Below are 13889 nucleotides of genomic sequence, written 5' to 3' on the forward strand. Positions count from 1 at the left end.
TGGAAAATCAGTCAGAGGATAGTGTACCTATTTGTTTTTGTTGTTACATATTAGCCTGAAGCACTCACTTAATTTAACTAATTGAAAAGGTGTGATGCAAGGAAAATGATTTTATCTTATATTTATTTAATTTCTATATCAAACATCAAAGAAGCAGTTCCACTTACTAAAACCATCATATTGGACTAGTGTGTTGTGTAGTACTAATGGACATGGACCACATGAATTTTAGGTGTACTTGGATTTGGTGTATGTTTCTTTGTGCACATAGAAAGTGCTTGTATGCAGTTTTACAGGCATATTATATGCTCACTAAAATGCTTAATTCTGATATTTCCCCAATTGATTCTTGTTTTTTTGATCTTGTTTTTTTCTATATACGAAGATAGATTTGGGCTGTGGATGTCAATTTGTAGCTATGAAATTGAATGTTTTCAAAATGTTATTTCAAACCTTTAGCGACCAGATATATTTGTTGTTAAAAAAGTCACTATTTTGCTTTTTGCGACCAAATGGAAACATTTTGTGACAAAGTATTAGCGACGAAATATTTTAGTTTTGCAAAATCAAACATTTTGTGACAATATAAAATTGGTCGCTAATTGTCATTTTCAGCGACCTTTTCAAAAATTCGTCGCTAAAGACTTTTCTAGACGCACTTTTAGTGACTTTTTTAGTGACGAATTTAATTTTGTCACGAAGACCATTTAGAGGCCAAAACAATGGTTTTAGGGACCAAAATAATAGGTTGCCAAAAGTCTTATATGTTGTAGTGAAGCCTAAAGTGATCATTAGAAAATTAATTTAGTTACAGTTTTCAAAAATTATCTGATCATTAGAAAATTAATTTAGTTATAGTTTTCAAAAAAAAAATTTAGATGATTTTTTGTTTGTCTTCAATGAATTTTTTATTTTATTTTATATTTTAGTCATTTTATATTTTACTTTTTAGACACATCAAGATTAGATATATCTAAAAAGTAAAAAAAATTAATTATAATATGAAAACAATTCACTAAAAACAAACGAAAATCCAAACAAAAATGCACACAGATTTTTATTCGAATTTTCAATTTTTTTTAGTGATTTCTTGAAAATATTTTTAGTCAATTTATCTTTTACTTTTTAGATACATCTTGATTAGGTGCATCTAAAAAGTAAAAATAAAAAAATTGATTAAAATATCACAAAAAATCAATAACAATAAATGAGAACTTATCTAAAAATAGTTTTTAAAAAATCAAACCAAACAGACACTTCCATTGGTCCCATACTATTTTCAATATTAATAAAAGTAAAATAGAGTTTTACTCTCCAAAATTTATAGAATTTTGCAAAATTTCTCAATTTGCCACTAGCCTCAACCCTCAACTTTATTTTTTATTTATTTTTATACCCTTGTAATCCAATATTATTATTTTGTTTGCATGTGTAAAAATAGAGTTTTATTTCCTTATTCATTTGCATTGAGTATTATCTATACATAGGAAATGTTATCGTTTTGAGAATATGGGTGAATCTAAGAAGAGATCATTGTTATGTCAAATAAATTGGCCTGCGTATTTAGGGTGAAAGTCCTGAAAATCACGCGTATACATGGGTATGCGACGGTTATTTAACTGAGGCAAAAAAAATTCCCTTTTTTTTTTTGCGACACTCTTTATTTGTCTGTTACCAAGAATCGGACGCTACGGCTGCGAATTTCATTCTCACCAGTATACTGGTCCATATCTGAATCTGTAGTTCATTTTTCCGGTACGAATCGGCCGATACATACCGTACCGTCCGATATTTAGAACTATGCTGGGAATTCACCACGTAATTTACTGGGAATTTACTGAGTAATTTACAGAGTAATTTAGAGGGAATTTACTGAGAATTTACTAGGAATTTACTAAGAATTTACTGAGTAATTTACAAAGTAATTTACTAGGAATTTACTGGGAATATACTGAGTAATTTACTGAGAATTTATTAGGTAATTTACAGAGAATTTATTGAGAATTTTCTAAGAATTTACTGACTAATTTACTGAGAATTTCATGAGTAATTTATTGAGAATTTAATGGAAATTTACAAAGTAATTTACTGAGTAATTTATTGAGAATTTACTATGAATTTCTTGAGTAATTTACTGAGAAATTTACTTAGAATTTATGGGGAATTTACTCAGAATTTACTGAGAATTTCGTGGGAATTTAAAGAATAATTTACTGAGTAATTCACAGAGCATTTACAGGAAATTTAATGGAAATTTTTTGAGAATTTACTAAAAATTTATTCAGTAATTTACTGAGAATTTATTGAGAATTCTCTAGGAATTTATTAAGAATTTACTGGGAATTTACTGTGTAATTTACTGAGAATTTATTGAGAATTTACTGCCAATTTACTGAGTAATTTACTAAGAATTTATTGAGAATTTTTGGGAATTTACTAAGTAATTTACTGTGAATTTATTAAGAATTTATTGAGAAATTACGTGGAATTTACTACGTAATTTACTGAGAATTTACACAGTAATTCACTAAGAATTTACTAAGTTATTTAGTGAGAATTTACTGTGAATTTGCTTGGTAATTTACTGAAAATTTACTGAGTAATTTAGTGAGAATTTATTGGCAATTTATTGAGTAATTTACCGAGTAATTTACTGAGAATCTTCAGAGTAATTTACAGAGAATTTACTGAATAATTTATTGAGAATTTACTGGGAATTTACTGAGTAATTTACTGAGAATTTACTGAGTAATCTACTGAGTAATCTACTAAGAATTTACTATGTAATTTGCTAAGTAATTTACTTAGAATTTTTTAGCAATTTACTGAGAATTTACTGAGTAATTTTCTTAGTAATTCCCAAAGAATTTACTAAGAACTTACAGAGTAATTTACTGAGAATTTAATGAGTAATTCACTAAGAATTTACTGACTAATTTATTGGTAATTTTCTGAGTAATTTACAGAGAATTTACTGAGAACTTACAGAGTAATTTACTGAGATTTTATAGGAAATTTATTGAGAATTTACTGAGTAATTTGCTATGTAATTTACTGAGAAATTTCCTTAGAATTTACTGAAAATTTAATGGCAATTTACTAAGTAATTTACATAGAATTTACTAAGTAATTTGCTGAGTAATTTATTGAGAATTTACGAGGAATTTACTAAGTAATTTACTAAGAATTTACTGCAAATTTACTGGGAATTTGCTGAGTAATTTACTAGGAATTTATAGGGAATTTATTGAGAATTTACAGAGAATTTATAGGCAATTTACTGGGAATTTACAAAGTAATTTACTGAGAATTTCCTTAGAATTTACTAGGAATTGACTGACTAATTTACTGAGAATTTACTAAGAATTTATTAGGAATTTACTGAGAATTTATTGAGAATTTACTGAAAATTTACTGACTAATTTACTGAGAATTTACGAAGTAAATTTCTAAGTAATTTATTGAGAATTTATTGAGAATTCACCGAGAATTTACTGAGAATTTATTATGTAATTTACTAAGTAATTTATTGAGAATTTACTGAGTAATTTCCTTTGAATTTACTGAGTAAAATTTTTATGTCTGCTTTCGTTTTGCCCCTTGTTCTATTGAAAATATGTTTGATCAGGTTTAAGGTCGTAGATAATCCCTTGATTATTGGTCGGCTATGACCTTAATCCATAGGGGCGGGTTCAGGTCATGACAGTAATTTACTAAGAGTTTACTAAGAATTTACTAGGAATTTACCGAGTAATTTACAGATAATTTATTGCGAATTTACTGAGTAATTTACTGAGAATTTACTGGGAATTTACTGAGAATTTATTAAGAATTTACTGAATAATTTACTGTTTAATTTATTGAGACTTTACGGGGAGTTTACGGAGTAAGTTACTGAGAATTTACTAGGAATTTACTAAGTAATTTACTGAGAATTTACAAGGAATTTAATGACAATTTACAAGAAATTTACTGAGAGTTTACCGGGAATTTACTAGGAATTCACTAAGTAATTTACTAAGAATTTACTCGGAATTTATAGAGTAATTTACTGAGAATTTACTAAGAATTTACTGGGAATTTACTAGGGGTGCAACTCGGGCGGGCTCAACCCGAGCAACCCGAGCCCAGCCCGAGTTTTTTTAGGGCTTGGGCAACTATATCTTGTAATCTGGACGGGCTTGGGCAAATTTTGATGCCTGAATTGCAATTCGGGCCGGGCTTGGGCAGAACCAATGGCCAACCCGAGCAACCCGAACCCGAATTGAATTTAATATATTATATAAATTATATATAATATATATATAATTTAATAAATTATATAATATATATAAATTAAGTAAAAGAGTTAGTCTTAATTTTTATTTTTTATTTTTTTTTTGGTTAGTCTTCTATTAAGTAAAAGAGTTAGTCTTAATTTTTATTTTTTATTTTTTTTTGGTTAGTCTTTTACCATTAGATTAGCATCTTTTATGCCTACCCTTAGATCTACCTACAGGTTTCTGAACTCGGGCAATTCGGGCTAACCCGAGTTCAAAATACAAAGCTCGGGCCAGGCTTGGGCAGCAATGCTCGGGTTCATGGTCGGGCTTGGGCGGGCTTGGGCACTGCCAAATACAATTCGGGTCAGGCTTGGGCAGACCCCCAACCCGACCGAACCCGCCCGAGTTGCACTCCTAGAATTTACTAACAATTTATGGAGTAATTTACAGAGAATTTACAAAGTAATTTACTAACAATTTACTAGGAATCTATTGAATAATTTACTGAGAATTTATTAGGTAATTTACAGAGAATTTACTGAGAATTTCATGAGTAATTTATTGAGAATTTAATAGGAATTTACAGAGTAATTTACTGAGTAATTTACTGATTAATTTACTGCGACTTTACTGAGAAATTTACTGAGAAATTGCTTGGAATTTACTCACAATTTACTAATTAATTTACTGAGAATTTTGTGGAAATTTAAAGAGTAATTTACAGAGTATTTACTGGGAATTTAAAGAGAATTTGCTGAGAATTTACTGAAAATTTATTCAATAATTTACTAAGAATTTACTGAGTAATTAACTAAGAATTTATTGGGAATTTATTGAGTAATTTACTGAGAATTTTCTGGGAATTTAATGAGAATTCTGTGTAATTTACTGAGAACATACTGAGTAATTTATTGGGAATTTACTGAGCAATTTACTGCCAGTTTACTGTGTAATTTATTGAGAATTTTCTTGAAATTTACTGAGTAATTTACTGAGAATTTATTGAGAAATTATGCTAAATTTACTACATAATTTACTGAGAATTTATCCAGTAATTTACTGAGAATTTACTAGCAATTTACAGAGTAATTTTCTTAGTGATTCACAAAGAATTTACTGAGAACTTACAGATTAATTTACTGAGAATTTATTTAGAATTTATAGGGAATTTACTAAGTAATTTACTGACGAATTTACTGAGAATTTATTGGCAATTTTCTAAGTAATTCTTTAAGTAATTTACAGAGAATTTACTGAGAACTTACAGAGTAATTTACTAAGATTTTACATGGAATTTATTGTGAATCTACTGAGTAATTTACTATGTAATTTACTGAGAAATTTACTTAGAATTTACTACGTATTTTACAGAGAATTTAATGGCAATTTACTGAGAATTTTTAGAGTAATTTATTGAGAATTTAATGAGTAATTTACTCAGAATTTATTGTGAATTTACGGGGAATTTAATGGAAATTTACAGAGTAATTTACTAATTAATTTACTGAGAATTTACTAGGAATTTGCTGAGTAATTTACTAGGAATTTACAGGGAATTTATTGAGAATTTATAGGCAATTTACTAGGAATTTACTAAGTAATTTACTGAGAATTTCTTGAGAATTTACTAGGAATTGGCTAACTAATTTACTTAGAATTTACTGGGAATATACTGAGTAATTTACTGAGAATTTAGTGAGAGTTTACTGAGAATTTATTTACAATGTACTGGAAATTTACTAACTAATTTATTGGGAATTTACGGAGTAAATGTCTGAGTAATTTATTGAGAATTTATTGAGAATTCCCTGAGAATTAATTGGGAATTTATTGTTTAATTTACTGAGTAATTTACTTAGTATATATTCGAAATTTTCTGGAAATTTATTGAGTTATTTACAAAGAATTTATTAGAAATATACACACTAATTGCTAAGAATTTACTGAGAATTTACTGTGTTATTTACTGAGAATTTACTGGGAATTTGCTGAATAATATACTGAGAATTTACTGATAATTTAATGGGAATTTACCGATAATTTACTAAGTAATTTACAAGGAATTTACAGAGTAATTTGCTGAGAATTTATTAGGAATTTATTGAGAGTTTTCTAAGTAATTTATTGAGAATTTACTGGGAATTTACAAGTATTTTACTGAAAACTTGCTGAGAATTTAATAAGAATTTATTGACTAATTACTGAGAATTTATTAGGAATTTACTATGTAATTTAATGAGAATTTACTGAGAATTTATTGGGAATTTAGTGAGTAATTTTTTGAGTAATTAATTGGGAATTTACAGAATAATTTTCTGAGTAATTTACTGAGAATTTACTAAGTAATTTTCTGGGAATTTATTGAGTAATTTACTAAAAATTTAATGAGAAATTACTGAGTAATTTACTTAGATTTACAGAGTAATATACGGAGAATTTACTGGTAATCTACTGAGAATTTATTAGGAATTTACTGAGTACTTTACTGGGAATTTATGGAGTAATTTATTGAGAATTTATTGTGAATTTATTGAGAATTTATTCAGATTTTATTGCATAATTTACTGAGAATTTGCTTGGAATTTATTGAGTAATTTACTGAATATTTATTGATAATTTACTAGGAATTTATTGAGAATTTACTCGAAATTTACTGAGTAATTACTGATAATTTACCTGTAATTTATTGTGTAAAATACTGAGTAATTTATTTAAAATTTACTGAGAATTTATTAAGTAATTTATTGAGAATTTATTAGAAATTTACTGAGTAATGTACCAAGTAATTTATTGAGAATTTGTTGAGAATTCACTAAGTAATTTACTGAGAATTTACTGGAATTTATTGAGTAATTTAATGAGAATTTACTGTGTAATAAACTAAGAATTTGCCGAGAATTTACTAGGAATTTACTAACTAATTTATAGAGAATTTACTGAGAATTTAAGGGGTATTTACTGGGTGAGTTACAGAGAATTTACTGAGTAATTTATTTAGAATTTACTAGGAACTAATTGAGTAATTTATTGAGAATTTAATAAGAAATATATTTGTAATTTATAGAGAATTTACTTGAAATTTATTAACTAATTTATTGAGAATTTATAGAGTGATTTACTGGGAATTTACTGAGAATTTATTGTGAATTTACTGGGAATTTACTAAGTAATTTATTGAGAACTTACAGAGTAATTCACAGAGAATTTACCAGGAATTTACTGAGTAATTTTCTAAGAATTTGCTGGTAATTTACTGAGTAATTTACTAAGAATTTATTTAGTAATTTTCTAAGTAAGTTACAGAGAATTTGCTGATTAATTTACTGAGAATTTAAAGAGTAATTACTTATAATTTACTGAGTAATTTAATGGGAATTTACTGGTAATTTACTGAGAATTTACTAAGTAATTTATTAGGAAGTTACTGGGAATTTTTTGAGAATTTACTGTGTGACTTACTGAGAATTTATTGAGTAGTTTATTGAGAATTTATTCATAATTTACTGAGAATTTAGGGAGTAATTTACTGAGCAATTACTCAGAATTTATTGAGTAATTGACTGAGACTTTATTGGGAATTTACTATGTAATTTACTGGGACTTTATAGATAATTTAGGGAGAATTTAATGAGAATTTATTGAAAATTTACGGGAAATTTACTGAGTAATTTACCGAAAATTTACAGAAAATTTACTGAGTAAGTTACTAAGAACTTATTGGGTAATTTACTGAATAATTTATTAGGAATTTACTGATTAATTTATTGAGAATTTTTTGGAAATTTACAGAGTAATTTACAAGGAATTTACTAAGAATTTACTGGGAATTCACTGAGAATTTATTGATTAATATACTAAGAATTTACAAGGAATTTGCTGAGAATTCATAGGGAATTTACTGAGTATTTATTGAGTAATTTACTAAGTAGTTTACTTAGAATTTACTTAGTAATTTACTGAGAATTTACTGAGTAATTTACTGAGTAATTTATAGAGAATTTACTGAAAACTTATAGTGTAATTTACTAAGAATTTATTAGGAATTTACAGAGAATTTGCTGAGTAATTTACAAAGAGTTTACTGAGAATTTACTGAAAATTTATTAGGAATTTACTGAGTAATTTACGGATAATTTATTGATAATTTACCGAGAATTTATAGGGAATTTACTAAGTAATTTACAGAAAATTTACTGAGACATTACATGGCATTTATGGAGTAAGTTACTAAGTATTTATTGAGAATTTATTGAAAATTTACTGAGAATTTAATGAGAAACATACTGAGTAATTGACTGGGAATTTGCTGAGAATTTACTTGGAATTTACTGATAATTTATTGGGAATTTACTAAGTAATTTACTGAAAATTTACTAAGAATTTTTCTGTGAATTTAAAAGGAATTTACTGAGAGTTTACTAAGTAATTACTGAAAATATACAAAGTAATTTACTGAGAATTTACTAGGAATTGAGTGAGATTTTACTGAGTAATTTACTGGGAATTTAGTTAGTAATTTATTGATAATTTACTGAGAATTTACTGGGAATTTATTGAGAATCTACTGAGAATTTATTGAGTAATTTACTCGGAAGTTACTGAGTAATTTATTGAGAATTTACTGGGAATTTACTTAACAATTTACTTAGAATGTACTGAGAATTTACTAAGTAATTTACTAATTAATTTACTGAGAATTTACTTAATAATTTACTGAGAATTTACTAAGTAATTTCCTGAGTAATTTACAGCATAATTTATAGGAAATTTACTGGGAATTTACTATGTAATTTACTAAGATTTACTGAGTAATTTACAGAGAATTTACTGAGTAATTTATTGAAAATTTAGTGAGAATTTATTGGGAATCTACTGGTTAATTTACAGACAATGATTAAGGCTGAAATGTACATCATTGAGGCCATTAATTAGAATCTCTTACTTTTACTTGTTGGTCAAACTGTGTACTTTATGTGTGTTGAGTGTCAATCAGGTTGTACGTCGTCGGAGCATAAAATGGGCAAAAAGACAGAATTTGGACAGAGTTGACTTTTCCGCACGTGCGTTAACTTTTTCCGCACGTGCGTTGACTTTTTCTGGAAAAGTCAAACCGACGTTTTAAACCTGTTTGGACGAGATTTGAAGTATAAAAAGGCAAGTAAAAGGCTGGATTAGGGTTTGGAAGTTGTTTTGACCTAAAGGGAGAGGCTAGGGTTTGGAAAAGAAGAGAAACAAAAGCTCCAAGATGTCTCCCATAGTGGTTCCTTCTCCTTCTACCTCCTTCCACTCCTCCATGAGTGGCTAGTCTTCTTTTCTAGGGTTTTGATGAAACCCTAGCCATGTAATTATGCAGTTTTTTTTTTTTGATTTTTAATTATGTAAAAGTTTGAACATTTGTATGGTGATTTAGAAGTTTGTTTTATATAATTTTCATTATTCTTTCGAATATTTGACTTTCTGTGATTGTTAAATGTTGTCCATACAATTGTTTTCTTTTCCTTCACATTCAAGGTATGAGACGAACCATACTACGAGGAAAGAGTCGTATCACTACCTTAGTTTAGAGTGAACGGTTCGTATTACTTGAGATGGTTCGTGCTCGTACATTGAATGTGATGATCTTCTTGCTAAATGCTTTGAGCTTGTAGTTGCGAAGCATTAATCTGTTCAAACCATAGCATAATTGATTTCAATTGGAAACCCTAATTATGTGGTTAGTGGTGAATTCTCTACCCTAGGATTTTTTGCCAATTCAGTAAACCCAATTTCATTTATTATTGATAATTTAATTCCTTAGTTTAATTTATTCGTTATTAAATTAGGTTATAAACAACCAATCTTTTTATCAAAATTAATTTAGGAATTTGACAATTAAATTAGTTTAATTTCACAATAGTTTCTGTGGATCGATACCTGGACTTGCCATTATTCTAATTGAATTTGGTATAGTTTAGTATTTAATTTTGGTGTGTTCAACGACCCATCAAATTTTGGCGCCATTGCCGGGGACTTCTGGCGAAATTAGTTAATTTAAAGTTACATTCTTATTTTAATTTTTAGTTTAGGATTTTATGCTTTTGGTGTTGCTAAGTGTGCAGAGCGTTTGAAATTGGAGCTATCACTGAAGTGCAAGCGGAGCGCAGCCGAGCTTCAAAAATTAAAAAAAACAAACCGCATCACTAAAGTGAGTAAACAGAAGCAAACACTCACAAGCAAAGCACCAAAGTGCTAAAACGGAAGTCAAAGCTCAAACAAAGGTTGGAGACAACGTCTACACGTCAAGCATCCGCAAGACTTGTAAAGGGTTTTCGTTAAACTGCTTTGAGTATTTCTTCTGTTGGTATTTTGCTTTCATACTTAGTGCACAGAGTCGGAACTTGTTGTGTGTGTTTGGGTAGTGTATGCACGGGCGTCGTTCTTGTCACCCTGAATTGTGGAGTTTGGACCTTGAACTAGAAAGGACTCTTAGGAGACTTAGGGCTTCTGCCCGTGTTCCTAGGCTTGAGTATTCATATTCATACATTGAGCCATTAGAGATGGCAGATCCTAATGTCCCGAATGTGCCCAACCGGACACTTAAGGATTATTTTACACCCACTGCATATACATCACCATCATGTATCCAATTACCCAACACCACTGCTGCTCATTATGAGATTAAGTCCAGCACCATACAAATGCTCCCATCATTCCATGGACTAACTCATGATGACCCTTATAAGAATTTGAATGAATTTCTGGAAATTTGCTCGACAGTAAGGATCCAGAATTTCACAAATGAAGCCTTAATGTTGCGATTGTTTCCATTCTCATTAAAGGATAAAGCCAAACACTGGCTAAATTCTTTACCTGCTAACTCAATCACAACTTGGGACCAATTACAGCAACGGTTTGTGGAGAAGTACTTTCCCATAGGTAAAACCAACCAACTTAGGCGAGCCATCACAAACTTTGCTCAAATGGATAGCGAGCAATTCCATGAGACATGGGAAAGACTTAGAGACCTTCTCCAACAGTGTCCCCACCACCAAGTGCCTGATTAGCAACTTGTTCAAACATTTTATTATGGCTTAACTGAGCCACACTGCCAAATGGTGGATTCGTCCTGTGGTGGGACATTTATGTCTAAAAATGATGTCGAGGCATGGCAATTGTTTGAGAACTTAAGTGATAATTCCCTTCACCATGCCTCCACAGCCCAGCAAGTCCGGTAACCAGTAGTTGGAGCCCTGAAAAGAGGGGGCATTTATGAGGTCGGGCAAAACCTAGAGTTAGCCCAACAAGTAGAGGCACTGTCCCGCAAGATGGACCAATTATTAGCTACGGGACATGCCCCTACCCAACAAGATCAACCTCAATTTCACGAGGCATGTGTTATTTGTGCGAGGCCTGCTCATGACTTGAGTGAGTGCCCTTCGGCATCACAATTTCCAGAGTTAGTCCAAGAGCATGTAAATGCAGCTCAAGGATTCTCCAACCCGGGTAATGATCCATACTCCAACACATACAATCCGGGATGGAGGAATCACCCTAACTTCTCATGGAGACCCCCTTCACAAGGCACTTCTTACAATCCTCCACCACCAAGGCAGAATTTCAATAATTTTGCCAACCAATCATCTTACTGACCACCGCAACCTTATAGACCCCCACAACCATACCGGCAACCTCAACCACAACCCCCGCCTGTTCCTCAGGGCAACTCTGCCTTTGAGACTCAGGTGTTGGAAGTTCTCTCAGAACTTAAGGGGTTAGCACCGATAGTTCACTCCCACACTCACTCTATTGCCAAGATAGAGACCCAATTAGGTCAAATAGCTAACAACATGAATCGGAGAGAGGAGGGAAAATTACCAAGTCAAACTGTGGCCAACCCTAAGGGACAATGCGGGGCAGAGAGTTCGGGTGGGAATGGTAAGCAACATGAGCAAGTGCAGGCGGTGGTTGCTTTGAGAAGTGGTAGGGAGTTAGAGCATCAGTCAGTTGCATCTGATGTAACTAGAGTTAGGAAGGGTGAGGGGGAAACACTTAAGAGGGATGACTTAGTCCCTAGCACTTCATTTGAGCCCAAGGCACCATATGTGCCTAAGGCACCCTTTCCCCAGTGCCTTGATACACCGTCCCCTTTTAATAAGAAGACGGCATCTATGGAGGCAATGGTGGAGGTCTTTAAACAGGTAAAAATCAACCTCCCCCTGTTGGAGGCGATTAAGTAAGTACCATCATATGCAAAATTTCTGAAGGACCTTTGTACGCAAAAGCGTAAATCTAGGACACATGTGTCCCAAAAGGTCCTACTCACGGAGCAAGTAAGCTCCATCTTGTTGAATGACACACCTCCTAAGCTTAAGGACCCAGGTGCCCCAACCATTGCATGCATTATAGGGGACCACTTCATTGACAGGGCCTTATTGGATTTAGGGGCTAGTGTTAATTTGTTGCCGTACTCTATGTACGAGGAATTTGGGCTTGGCGAGTTGAAGCCCACTACTGTTACTCTTCAGTTGGCTGACCGGTCCCTCAAAGTGCCACGAGGCATGATTGAGGATGTGTTAGTTAAGGTTGATAGGTTCTACTTCCCTGTTGACTTTTTGGTTTTAGATATGGAATCGGTAACTAGTTCGAGGAAACAAATCCCGGTGATCTTGGGTCGACCTTTCTTGGCTACGGCCAATGCATGCATTAATTGTCGGACTGGGGTTATGGAAGTTTCATTTGGTAACATGCAAGTGAAACTTAATGTTTTCCAAGCATCACAACAACCTCATGAGAGAGAGGAGTGCTTATTAGTGGATGTTGTGGATGAGATTGTTGAGGAGGCTTTGCCCTCCATTCTTGTAGAGGACCTTTTAGAGGCTTGTCTAGCTTATTTTGCGTTTGAAAATTTTGATATTGATGGGTCAGTTGAGGAGGTGAATGTCTTGCTTAATTCTTCTTCTACACCGGATTTTCCTCCATGGAAAGCCCGGTTTGAGTCACTTCCTCCTCTGTCAAGAGAACCTGCCATACCATCTTTGGTCACACCACCTACACTTGAGTTGAAGCTACTCCCGACCACACTCAAGTATGTATTTTTAGGGCCCCAAGATACTTTACCGGTCATCATTGCATCTGACTTGACTGCAGCGTAGGAGAGTCAGTTAATGAGTGTTCTCGTGGCACATCGGAGTGCTATAGGGTGGTCAGTGGCTGATTTGAAAGGGATAGATCCCTCCGTGTGCATGCATTATATACACCTAGAGAAGGACTCCAAACCTTCTCACGAAATGCAACGGAGACTGAATCCTATTATGAAAGAGGTGGTGAAGAAGGAGGTTTTGAAATTGTTGGATGCGGGTATTATATACCCCATCTCGGATAGCAAGTGGGTGAGTCCCACGCAAGTGGTGCCCAAGAAATCGGGCATCACTGTTGTTGAGAATGAGGAAGGAGAGTTAGTCCCCACACGAACCACTACTGGGTGGCGAGTGTGCATTGATTATAGGAGACTAAATTCATCGACTAGGAAGGACCATTTTCCCTTACCTTTCATTGACCAAATCCTAGAGCGGTTAGCGGGGCAGGGTTTCTATTGTTTTCTTGATGGCTATTCGGGGTATAATCAAGTCCCGGTGTACCCCGCTGACC

This window comes from Camellia sinensis, chromosome 14 (assembly GCF_055761805.1).
Source record: "Camellia sinensis isolate YWXY chromosome 14, ASM5576180v1, whole genome shotgun sequence".
Taxonomy (NCBI): domain Eukaryota; kingdom Viridiplantae; phylum Streptophyta; class Magnoliopsida; order Ericales; family Theaceae; genus Camellia; species Camellia sinensis.